This window comes from Bubalus kerabau, unplaced genomic scaffold, assembly GCF_029407905.1.
Source record: "Bubalus kerabau isolate K-KA32 ecotype Philippines breed swamp buffalo unplaced genomic scaffold, PCC_UOA_SB_1v2 scaffold_30, whole genome shotgun sequence".
In the NCBI taxonomy this organism is placed as follows: domain Eukaryota; kingdom Metazoa; phylum Chordata; class Mammalia; order Artiodactyla; family Bovidae; genus Bubalus; species Bubalus kerabau.
This window is the reverse complement of record NW_026577884.1, coordinates 4,643,514-4,655,081: the sequence shown is the minus strand read 5'-3', so window position 1 is coordinate 4,655,081 and position 11,568 is coordinate 4,643,514.

Here is an 11,568-nt window from a genome sequence, read left to right as displayed (position 1 = left end):
GCCTCATCTTGAGTTGAGGCAGGAACCTCAGGGTTCCTCTCCATTTCTGATTCGGATTGCAGGGTCCCAGCAGATTTGGGACAGGAGAGTCAGGCCTCGTCCTGTGTGGAGAATGGAACTCAGCTTGCCTCTCGAGTTGTGCACGGGGTGACAGACCACGTGTCGAGCTGTGTGTGGAACCTGTAGGTTTTTCCAGACGATGCACGGGTGTGTCTGTGCCCCTTCGTGTTGTGCCTTCATCCACAGGGTTGCCTTCTAAGGGGTGTCCAGGCATCAGGTTCTTATCAAGAGCGGACCGGGCAATCGGAGTCTTTCGGCATGTGGCACCACCCACGAGGCTACGTCTCGAACTTCCTCGTGAGACCGGCATCATCCTGAGGTGCGCCGTTAAGGTCGGGAAACCCTTGCAGACAAAGCAGGGGAATCGACCCTCCTGTCGTGATCAGGAGGGGAGAAGGCGCTCAAAAGAAATGGTGCCGGGAACTTCGGTGTTCCCCTCAAGTGAGACCGGTATGTTGGGGAACTTTTGGGGTCGCATCAAGGGTGCCAAGTACTGTTTCGCACTTCAAGATGGAACGTGGGACTACTCTTGAGACGCTGTAGCGGGAAAGTGCCTCATATTGCGATGATGGGGCAATCACTTGGTTTTTCTCCAGTTACGGCGGGATTCTCAAGTTACGATGGGGATTTCAGGCTTCCTCTTGTGTTGGCCCAGGGAAGTCCAATCTTCAATTCGAGTTGCGAGGGAGAGCTGGGGATTGCGCACAAGTCACTGTAGGGAAAAAGAGACCTCATCTTGGCTTGTGTCCAGGATCTAATGTTCCTCTCCAGGGGCGACAGGGATCTCGGGGTTGCATTCCAGACTCACCCGGGGAGTCAGGCCTCGTCTCGAGGGGAAGCAAATGACTCCACTCTCCTCTCGAGTCGCGACGGATATCTCTTGGAGCCCACTGAGTGGCCTACAGGGAGCCAAGCTTCCTGTGGATTTTGGAGAGAGGACTCGGTATTGCTCTCCAGGCCATGCAGAAAAAGAAGGCCCTCATCTCGCGATGACAGGGGCATCTCGTTGGTTTTCTCGAGCTGAGGCACAAGTGTGGTGTTTCCCTCGTGGTAAGGCTGGGAGCTCAGGGAGCATCTTGTGCAGCGCCAGGGAAGTCAGGTCTCCATGCGCGTGGCGAGGGGGAGTGCGTCATTGCTCTCTTGTCATGATAGGGGATTTTGACCTCAAGACACATTGAAGAAGGACTCTCAAGGTCTTTCTCAGGTTGTGGCAGGAAACCATGGGTTCCCTCGACTCATGCATGTTACGTCAGGGAGCTTCTCAGGTGCCTATGTGAAATCAGGGATACTGTGGAGTTGGGAGTGACCTCTCGGAACTCCACTGGGTTTGGTGAAATGGAAAAAGGCATCATCTTTAGATAAAGCAGGAACATCAGGTTTCCTCTTCATTTCTGCCTTGGATCGCATGTTCCTGCAGAGTTGGGAGAGGAGAGTCAGGACTCATCTTGTGTGGAGGAATGGAAATCCGCTTGCATCTCGAGTTGTTCACGGGGTGACAGGCCTCTTGTAGAGCTGTATGTGGAACCTGCGGGTTTTTCCAGACGATGCACAGGGGTGTCAGTGCCCCTTTTGTTGTACCTTCATCCACAGGGTTGTCTTCAAAGAGGTGTCTGGTCATCGGGTTCTTCTCAAGAGTGTACTGGGAAATCGGGGTCTTTCGGCATGTGGCACCCCCCATGAGGCCACGTCTCGAAATTTCCCATGAGTCCGGCTTCATCCTGAGGTGCGCCGTGAATGTCGGGAACTCCTTTAAGTCAAAGCAGGGGAATCGACCCTCTTGTCGCTATCAGGAGGGGAGAAGGGGCTCAAAAGAAGTGGTGCCGGGAACCTCGGTGTTCCCCTCAAATGAAACCGGTGTGTCGGGGAACATTTGGGGTCGCATTAAGGGTGCCAAGTAACGTTTTGCACTTCAACACAGAACGTGGGACTTCTCTTGAGACGCCGTAGTGAGCACGGGCCCCATCTTGTGATGACGGGGGAACCACGTGGTTTTTCTCGAGTTGCGGCAGGGAATTCAGGCTTCCTCTTGTGTTGGCCCAGGGAAGTCCAAATTTCCATACGAGTTGAGAGCTAGAGCTGGGGGTTGGCTCGAGTTATTGCAGGGCAAAAGAGACCTCATCTAGGCTTGTGTCTAGGACCTAATGTTCCTTTCAAGGGGCAACAGGGATCTCGGAGTTGCATTCCAGATCCTCCCGAGGAGTCAGGCCTCTTCAAGAGGGTAATGAATGGACTCCCATCTCCTCTTGAGTCGCGACGGGTATCTCTTAGAGCCCATTGTGTGGCCTAAAGGGAGTCAAGCCTCCTGTGGAGATTGGAGAGAGGACTCGGGATTGCTCTCCAGGCCATGCAGGAAAAGAAGGCCCTCATAACGTGATGACGGGGGCGTCTTGTGCATTTTCTCGAGGTGCGGTGCAAGGATGGGGTTTCTCACAAGATACGATGGGGAGCTCAGGGAGTCTCTCGTGTGGTGACAGGAAAGACAGGTCTCCATGCACGTGTGGAGGGGGAGCGCGTCATTGCTCTCGAGTCATGGTAGGGGAATCGGGCCTCAAGAGGCGTTGAAGAACGACTGTCAAGGTCTTTTTCCGGTTGCGGCAGGAAACCCTGGTTTTTCTCGACTTGTGCTGGTGACCTCAGGGAGCTTAACATGGTGCCTCTGAGAAGTCAGGGATTCTGTGGAGTTGGGAGGGGCCACTCGGGACACCACTGGGTGTGGTATAATGCAAGAGGGCCTCATCTCGTGTTGAGGAAGGAACCTCAGGGTTCCTCTCCATTTCAGACTCCGATCTCAGGATTCCTGCAGAGTTGGGACAGGAGAGTCAGGCCTCGTATTCTGTGGAGAAATGAAACTTAGCTTGCCTCTCGAGTTGTTCACGAGGTAACAGGTCACTTGTCGAGCTGTATGTGGAACCTGCAGAATTTTCCAAAAGATGCACGGGTGTTCAGGGTCCCTCCTTGTTGTGCCTTCATCCTACGGGATGCATTCCAAGAAGTGTACGGGCATCAGGTTCTTACTAATAGCTGACCGGGAAATGGGGTCTTTCCGTATGTGGCACCACCCACGAGGCTACATCTCCAATTTCCTCGTGAGACCGGCCTCATCCTGAGGTACGCTGGGAAGATTGGTAACGCCTTCCAGACAAAGCAGGAGAATCGACACTCCTGTTGCAATCAGGAGGGGAGAAGGGGCTCAAATGATGTGGTGTGGGGAACATGGGTGTTCCCCTGGAGTGAGGCATGTATGTTGGGGAACTTTGGGGGTGCCATCATGGGTGCCAAGTACTGTTTTGCACTTCAGTGGGAACGTGGACATCTTTTGAGACGCTGTGGAGGGCAAGGGGCTCATGCTGTGAAGACGATGGAACCACGTGGTTTTTCTCGAGTTGTGGCGGGATTCTCGAGTTATGATGGGGATTTCAGGCTTCCTCTTGTGTTGGCCCTGGGAAGCCCAAACTTCCCTTCGAGTTGCGAGGGAAAGCTGGGGGTTGTGCTCGAGTCACTGCAGGGCCAAAGAGACCTCATCTAGGCATGTGTCCAGGACCTAATAGTCCTCTCATGGAAAGACAAGGATCTCGGGATCGCACTCCAGACTCCCCCGGGGAGTCAGGCCTCGCCTCGAGGGGAAGCAAAGGACTGCGCTCTCCTCTCGAGCCACGACGCGGATCTCTTGGAGCCCACTGAGTGGCCTCAAGGGAGTCAAGCCTCCTCTTCAGTTTGGAGAGAGGACTCGGAATTGCTCTCCAGGCCAGACAGGAAAAGAAGGCCCTCACCTCGAGAGGACGGGGGCGTCTCAGGGGTTTCCTCGAGCTGCGGCGCCCGTGGGGGTTTTCTCACAAGGCACGACGAGGATCTCAGGAGCCTCTCGTGCGGCGCTAGGGAAGCCAGGTCTCCATGGGGGAGGCGAGGGGGAGCGCGTCTTTGCTTTCTACTCCAGGGAGGGGACTAGGGCCTCAAGACACGTTGAAGAAGGACTCTCGAGGTCTTTCTCGGGTGGCGACGGGAAACCCTCGTTTCCCTCGACTTCTGCCGGAGACCTGAGGGAACTTCCCAGGGAGCCTCTGAGAGGTGAGGGATGCTGTGGAGTTGGCGGGGCCTCTCGGGACTAAGCTGGGTTTGGCGCACTGGAAGAGGGCCTCATCTCGAGGGGAGGCAGGAACCTCAGGCTTCCTCTCCGTTACGGACTCCAACTTCAGGGTCCCTGCAGAGTTGGGACTGGAGAGTCAGGCCTCGTCTTGTCTGAGGAAGGGAACAACGCTTGCCTCTCGAGTTGCTCAGGGGGTCTCAGGCCCCTCGTCGAGCTGTGTGTGGAACCCGCGGGTGATAGCCGACGATGCACGGGGGTGGCAGTGCCCCTTCGTGTTGTGCCTTCACCCACAGGGTTGCCTTCAAAGAGGGGTCCGGGCCTCAGGTCCTTCTCAAGAGCGGACCGGGGAATCGGGGGCGTTCGGCATGTGGCCCCACCCACGTGGCTCGTCTCGAATTTCCTCGTGAGACCGGCCTCATCCTGAGGAGCGCCGGGAAGGCCGGGAACCCCTTCCAGACCACGCAGGGGAATCGCCTCTCCTGTCGCGATCAGGAGGGGAGAAGGGGCTCAGAGGAAGCGGTGCCGGGACCCTAGGTGTTCCCCTCGGGGGACCCCGGCGTGTCCGGGGACTTTTGGGGGTCGCAGGAAGGCTGTCAGGGACCGTTTCGCCCTTCAGGGCGGAACAGGGGACTTCCCTTGAGACGCCGTCGCGGGCAAGGGCCTCATTTTGCCAAGAGGTGGGAACCACGTGGTTTTTCTCGAGTTGCGGCGGCATTCTCGAGTTACGACGGGGATCTCAGCCTTCCCCTTGGGTTGGCCCTGGGAAGCCCAATCTTCCCCTCGGGTTGCGAGGGAAAGCTGGGGGTTGCGCTCGAGTCACTGCAGGGCCGAAGAGACCTCACCTAGGCGTGTGTCCGGGACCTAATATTCCTCTCCAGGGAAGGCAGTTATCTCGGGGTTGCATTCCAGGCTCCCCCGGGGAGTCAGGCCTCGTCTCTAGGGCAAGCCAAGGACTGCGCTCTCCTCTCGAGTCGCGACGCGGGTCTCTTGGAGCCCCCTGAGCGGCCTCAAGGGAGTCCAGCCTCCTCTTCCGTTTGAAGAGAGGACCCGGGATTGCTCTCCAGGCCATGCAGGAAAAGAAGGCCCTCAGCTCGCCAGGACGGGGGCGTCTCAGGGGTTTCCTCGAGCTGTGGCGCCCGTGGGGGTTTTCTCCCGAGGCACGACGAGGATCTCAGGGAGCCTCTGGTGCGGCGCCAGGGAAGTCAGGTCTCCATGCGCGTGGAGAGGGGGAGCGCGTCCTGGTTCTCGAGTCACGGGAGGGGACTAGGGCCTCGAGACGCGTTGAAGAAGGACTCTCGAGGTCTTTCTCGGGGGGCGGCGGGAAACCCTCGTTTCCCTCGCCTTCTGCCGGGGACCTTAGGGAACTTCCCAGGGTGACTCTGAGAGGCGAGGGATCCTGGGGAGGTGGCGGGGCCCCTCGGGACTCCGCTGGGTCTGGCGCAACGGAAGAGGGCCTCACCTCGAGGGGAGGCAGCAACCTCAGGCTTCCTCTGCGTTTCGGACTCCGACCGCAGGGTCCCTGCAGAGTTGGGACAGGAGAGTCAGGCCTCGTCTTGTCTGAGGAAGGGAACCCCGCTGGCCTCTCGAGTTGCTCAAGGGGTCTCAGGCCCCTCGTCGAGCTGTGTGTGGAACCCGCGGGTCTTTGCGGACGATGCACGGGGGTGGCAGTGCCCCTTCGTGTTGTGCCTTCACCCACAGGGTTGCCTTCGAAGAGGGGTCCGGGCCTCGGGTCCTTCTCAAGAGCGGACCGGGGAATCGGGGGCGTTCGGCATGTGGCCCCACCCACGTGGCTCGTCTCGAATTTCCTCGTGAGACCGGCCTCATCCTGAGGTGCGCCGGGACGGCCGGGAACCCCTTCCAGACCACGCAGGGGAATCGCCTCTCCTGTCGCGATCAGGAGGGGAGAAGGGGCTCAGAGGAAGCAGGGCAGGGACCCTCGGTGTTCCCCTCGGGGGACCCCGGCGTGTCGGGGGACTTTTGGGGGTCGCAGGAACGCTGTCAGGGATTGTTTCGCCCTTCAGGGCGGAACAGGGGACTTCCCTTGAGACGCCGTCACGGGCAAGGGCCTCATCTTGCCAAGAGGTGGGAACCACGTGGGTTTTCTCGAGTTGCGGCGGGATTCTCGAGTTACAACCGGGATCTCAGCCTTCCCCTTGGCTTGGCCCTGGGAAGCCCAATCTTCCCCTCGGGTTGCGAGGGAAAGCTGGGGGTTGCGCTCGAGTCACTGCAGGACCGAAGAGACCTCACCTAGGCGTGTGTCCGGGACCTAATATTCCTCTCCAGGGAAGGCAGGGATCTCGGGGTTTCATTCCAGGCTCCCCCGGGGAGTCAGGCCTCGTCCCGAGGGCAAGCCAAGGAATCCGCTCTCCTCTCGAGTCGCGACGCGGGTCTCTTGGAGCCCCCTGAGCGGCCTCAAGGAAGTCCAGCCTCCTCTTCCGTTTGGAGAGAGGACCCGGGATTGCTCTCCAGGCCATGCAGGAAAAGAAGGCCCTCAGCTCGCGAGGACGGGGGCGTCTCAGGGGTTTCCTCGAGCTGCGGCGCCCGTGGGGGTTTTCTCCCGAGGCACGACGAGGCTCTCAGGGAGCCTCTCGTGCGGCGCCAGGGAAGTCAGGTCTCCATGCGCGTGGCGAGGGGGAGCGCGTCCTGGCTCTCGAGTCACGGGAGGGGACTAGGGCCTCGAGACGCGTTGAAGAAGGACTCTCGAGGTCTTTGTCGGGGGGCGGCGGGAAACCCTCGTGTCCCTCGCCTTCTGCCGGGGACCTTAGGGAACTTCCCAGGATGCCTCTGAGAGGCGAGGGATCCTGTGGAGGGGGCCGGGCCCCTCGGGACTCCGCTGGGTCTGGCGCAACGGAAGAGGGCCTCACCTCGAGGGGAGGCAGGAACCTCAGGCTTCCTCCCCGTTTCGGACTCCGACCGCAGGGTCCCTGCAGAGTTGGGAAAGGAGAGTCATGCCTCGTCTTGTCTGAGCAAGGGAACCCCGCTGGCCTCTCGAGTTGCTCATTGGGTCTCAGGCCCCTTGTCGAGCTGTGTGTGGAACCCGTGGGTCTTTGCGGACGATGCACGGGGGTGGCAGCGCCCCTTCGTGTTGTGCCTTCACCCACAGGGTTGCCTTCGAAGAGGGGTCCGGGCCTCGGGTCCTTCTCAAGGGCGGACCGGGGAATCGGGGGCGTTCGGCATGTGGCACCACCCACGTGGCTCGTCTCGAATTTCCTCGTGAGACCGGCCTCATCCTGAGGTGCGCCGGGAAGGCCGGGAACCCCTTCCAGACCACGCAGGGGAATCGCCTCTCCTGTCGCGATCAGGAGGGGAGAAGGGGCTCAGAGGAAGCGGTGCCGGGACCCTTGGTGTTCCCCTCGAGGGAACCCGGCGTGTCGGGGCACTCTTGGGGGTCGCAGGAAGGCTGTCAGGTACCGTTTCCGCCTTCAGGGCAGAACAGCGGACTTCCCTTGAGACGCCGTGGCGGGCAAGGGCCTCATCTTGCCAAGAGGTGGGAACCACGTGGGTTTTCTCGAGTTGCGGCGGGATTCTCGAGTTACGACGGGGATCTCAGCCTTCCCCTTGGGTTGGCCCTGGGAAGCCCAATCTTCCCCTCGGGTTGCGAGGGAAAGCTGGGGGTTGCGCTCGAGTCACTGCAGGGCCGAAGAGACCTCACCTAGGCGTGTGTCCGGGACCTAATATTCCTCTCCAGGGAAGGCAGGGATCTCGGGGTTGCATTCCAGGCTCCCCCGGGGAGTCAGGCCTCGTGTTGAGGGGAAGCCAAGGACTCCGCTCTCCTCTCGAGTCGCGACGCGGGTCTCTTGGAGCCCCCTGAGCGGCCTCAAGGGAGTGCAGCCTCCTCTTCCGTTTGGAGAGAGGACCCGGGATTGCTCTCCAGGCCATGCAGGAAAAGAAGGCCCTCAGCTCGCCAGGACGGGGGCGTCTCAGGGGTTTCCTCGAGCTGCGGCGCCCGTGGGGGTTTTCACCCGAGGCACGACGAGGATCTCAGGGAGCCTCTCGTGCGGCGCCAGGGAACTCAGGTCTCCATGCGCGTGGCGAGGGGGAGTGCGTCCTGGCTCTCGAGTCACGGGAGGGGCCTAGGGCCTCGAGACGCGTCGAAGAAGGACTCTCGAGGTCTTTCTCGGGGGGGCGGCGGGAAACCCTCGTTTCCCTCGCCTTCTGCCGGGGACCTTAGGGAACTTCCCAGGGTGCCTCTGAGAGGCGAGGGATCCTGTGGAGGGGGCCGGGCCCCTCGGCACTCCGCTGGGTCTGGCGCAACGGAAGAGGGCCTCACCTCGAGGGGAGGCAGGAACCTCAGGCTTCCTCTCCGTTTGGGACTCCGACCGCAGGGTCCCTGCAGAGTTGGGACTGGAGAGTCAGGCCTCGTCTTGTCTGAGGAAGGGAACCCCGCTGGCCTCTCGAGTTGCTCAGGGGGTCTCAGGCCCCTCGTCGAGTGTGTGTGGAACCCACGGGTCTTTGCGGACGATGCACGGGGGTGGCAGTGCCCCTTCGTGTTGTGCCTTCACCCACAGGGTTGCCTTCGAAGAGGGGTCCGGGTCTCGGGTATTTCTCAAGAGCGGACCGGGGAATCGGGGCGTTCGGCATGTGGCCCCACCCACGTGGCTCGCCTCGAATTTCCTCGTGAGACCGGCCTCATTCTGAGGTGCGCCGGGAAGGCCGGGAACCCCTTCCAGACCACGCAGGGGAATCGCCTCTCCTGTCGTGATCAGAAGTGGAGAAGGGGCTTAGAAGAAGCGGTGCCGGGACCCTCGGTGTTCCCCTCGAGGGAAGCCGGCGTGTCGGGTAAGTTTTGGGGGCGCATGAAGGCCGTCAGGTCCCGTTTCGCACTTCAGGGTGGAACAGGGGACTTCCTTGAGACCCTTTCGCGGGCAAGGGCCGCATCTTGCGAAGATGTGGGAACCACGTGGGTTTTCTGTAGTTGCGGCGGGATTCTCGAGTTACGACGGGGATCTCAGGCTTTCTCTTGGGTTGGCCCTGGGAATCCCAAACTTCCCCTCGATTTGCGAGGGAAAGCTGGGGGTTGCGCTCGAGTCACTGCAGGGCCAAAGAGACCTCACCTAGGCGTGTGTCCAGGACCTAATGCTCCTCTCCAGGGAAGACAATGATCTCGGGGTTGCATCCCATGCTCCCTCGGGGAGTCAGGCCTCGCCTCGAGGGGAAGCAAAGGATTCCGCTCTTCTCGCGAGTCGCGATGCGGATATCTTGGTGCCCCCTGAGTGGCCTCAAGGGAGTCCAGCCTCCTCTTCACTTTTGAAAGAGGACTCCTGATTACTCTCCAGGCCAGGCAGGAAAAGAAGGCCCTCACCTCGCGAGGACGGGGGCATCTCAGGGGTTTCCTCGAGCTGTGGCACCCATGGGGGTTTTCTCCCGAGGCACGACGAGGATCTCAGGGAGCCTCTCGTGCGGCGCCAGGGAAGTCATGTCTCCATGCACGTGGCGAGAAGGAGCGCGTCATTGTTCTCGAGTCATGGGAGGGGACTAGGGCCTCAAGACGCGTTGAAGAAGGACTCTCGATGTCTTTCTCGGGTTGCAGCGGGAAACCCTCGTTTCCCCCGACTTCTGCCGGGGACCTGAGGAAACTTCCCAGGGTGCCTCTGAGAGGTGAGGGACGCTATGGATTTGGCGAGGCCTCTCGGGACTCCACTGCGTTTGTCGCAATGGAAGAGGGCCTCATCTCGAGTGGAGGCAGGAACCTCAGGCTTCCTCTCCAATTCTGACTCTGATCGTAGTGTCCCTGCAGAGTTGGGACAGGAGAGTCAGGCTATGTCTTTTCTGAGGAATGGAACTCCGCTTGCCTCTCGAGTTGTTCATGGGGTTTCAGGCCCCTTGTCAAACTGTGTGTGGAATCTGCAGGTTTTTCCAGACGATGCATGGGGGTGTCAGTGACCCTTCGTTTTGTGTCTTCATCCACAGGGTTGCCTTCGAAGAGGTGTCCGGGCATCGTGTTCTTATGAAGAGCGGACTGGGAAATCGGGGTCGTTCAGCATTTGGCACCACCCACGTGGCTAGTCTCGAATTTCCTCATGAAACCGGCCTCATCCTGAGGTGTGCCGCGAAGGTCATGAAACCCTTCCAGACAAAGCAGAGGATTCGACCCTCCTGTGGCGATCAGGAGGGGAGAAGTGGCTCAGATGAAGTGCTGCTGGGAACCTCGGTGTTACCCTCAAGTGAGACAGGTATGTCGGGTAACTTTTGGGGTCGCATAACGCATTCCAAGTACCGTTTCGCTCTTCAAATTGGAACGTGGGACTTCTCTTGGGGTGCTCCAGCGGGCAAGTGCCTCATCTTGGAATGACTGGGGAACCACTTGGTTTTTCTCTAGTTGCGGTGGGATATTTGAGTTACCACAGGGAATTCATGCTTCCTGTTGTGTTGGCCCACAAAAGTCTTATCTTCCATTCGAGATTCGAGGAAGAGCTGGAGGTGCGCTCTAGTCACTGAAGGCAAAAGAGACCCCACCAAGGCTTGTGTGCAGGACCTAATGTTCATGTCAAGGGGCGACAGGAATCTCGGGGTTGCATTCCAGACTCACCCTGGAGTCAGGCCTCGTCTCGAGGGGAAGCAAAGGACTCTGCTCTCCTCTCGAGTCGGACGGGTATGTCTTGGAGCCCACTGAGTGGCTTAAAGGGAGTCAAACCTCCTCTGGTGTTTGGAGGGAGGACACGGGATTGCTCTCCAGGCAATGCAGGAAATGAAGGCCCTCATCTCGCGATGACTGGGGCGTCTCGTAGGTTTTCTCGAGCTGTGGCGCTAGTGTGGGGTTTCTCACGAAGTAAGACTGGGAGCTCAGTGAGCCTCTCATGTGGTGCCAGGGCAGTCAGGTCTCTATGCACGTGGTGAGAGGGAGCCCGTCATTGTTCTCGAGTCATGGTAGGGGAATTGGGCCTGAAAACGTGTTAAAGAAGGACTCTCGAGGTCTTTCTTGGGTTGCAGCAGGAAACCCTGGGTTCCATCGACTTGTGCCAGTGACCTCAGGAAGCTTCTCAGCGTGCCTCTGAGAAGTCAGGGTCACTGTGGAGTTGGGAGGGGCCTCTCGGAACTCCACTGGGTTTGGTGCAATGGAAGAGGGCCTCATGACAAGTTGAGGCAGGAACCACAGGGTTCCTCTCCTGGCTTCGAATGCGCCGGATCTGACTCGGATCGCAGAGTCCCTGCAGAGTTGGGACAGAAGAGTCAGGCCTCGTCTTGTGTGGAGGAATGGAACTCCGCTTGACTCTCGCGTTGTTCATGGGGTGACAGGCCAATTGTCGATTTGTATGTGGAACTTGCGGGTTTTTCTGGACGATGCACTGGGGTGTCACTGCCCCTTCGTGTTGTGCCTTGTTCCACAGGATTGCATTCGAGTTGGGTTCTGCCATCGGGTTCTTATCAAGAGCAGACCAGGGAATCGGGGTCTTTTGGCATGTCGCACCACCCACGAGGCTATG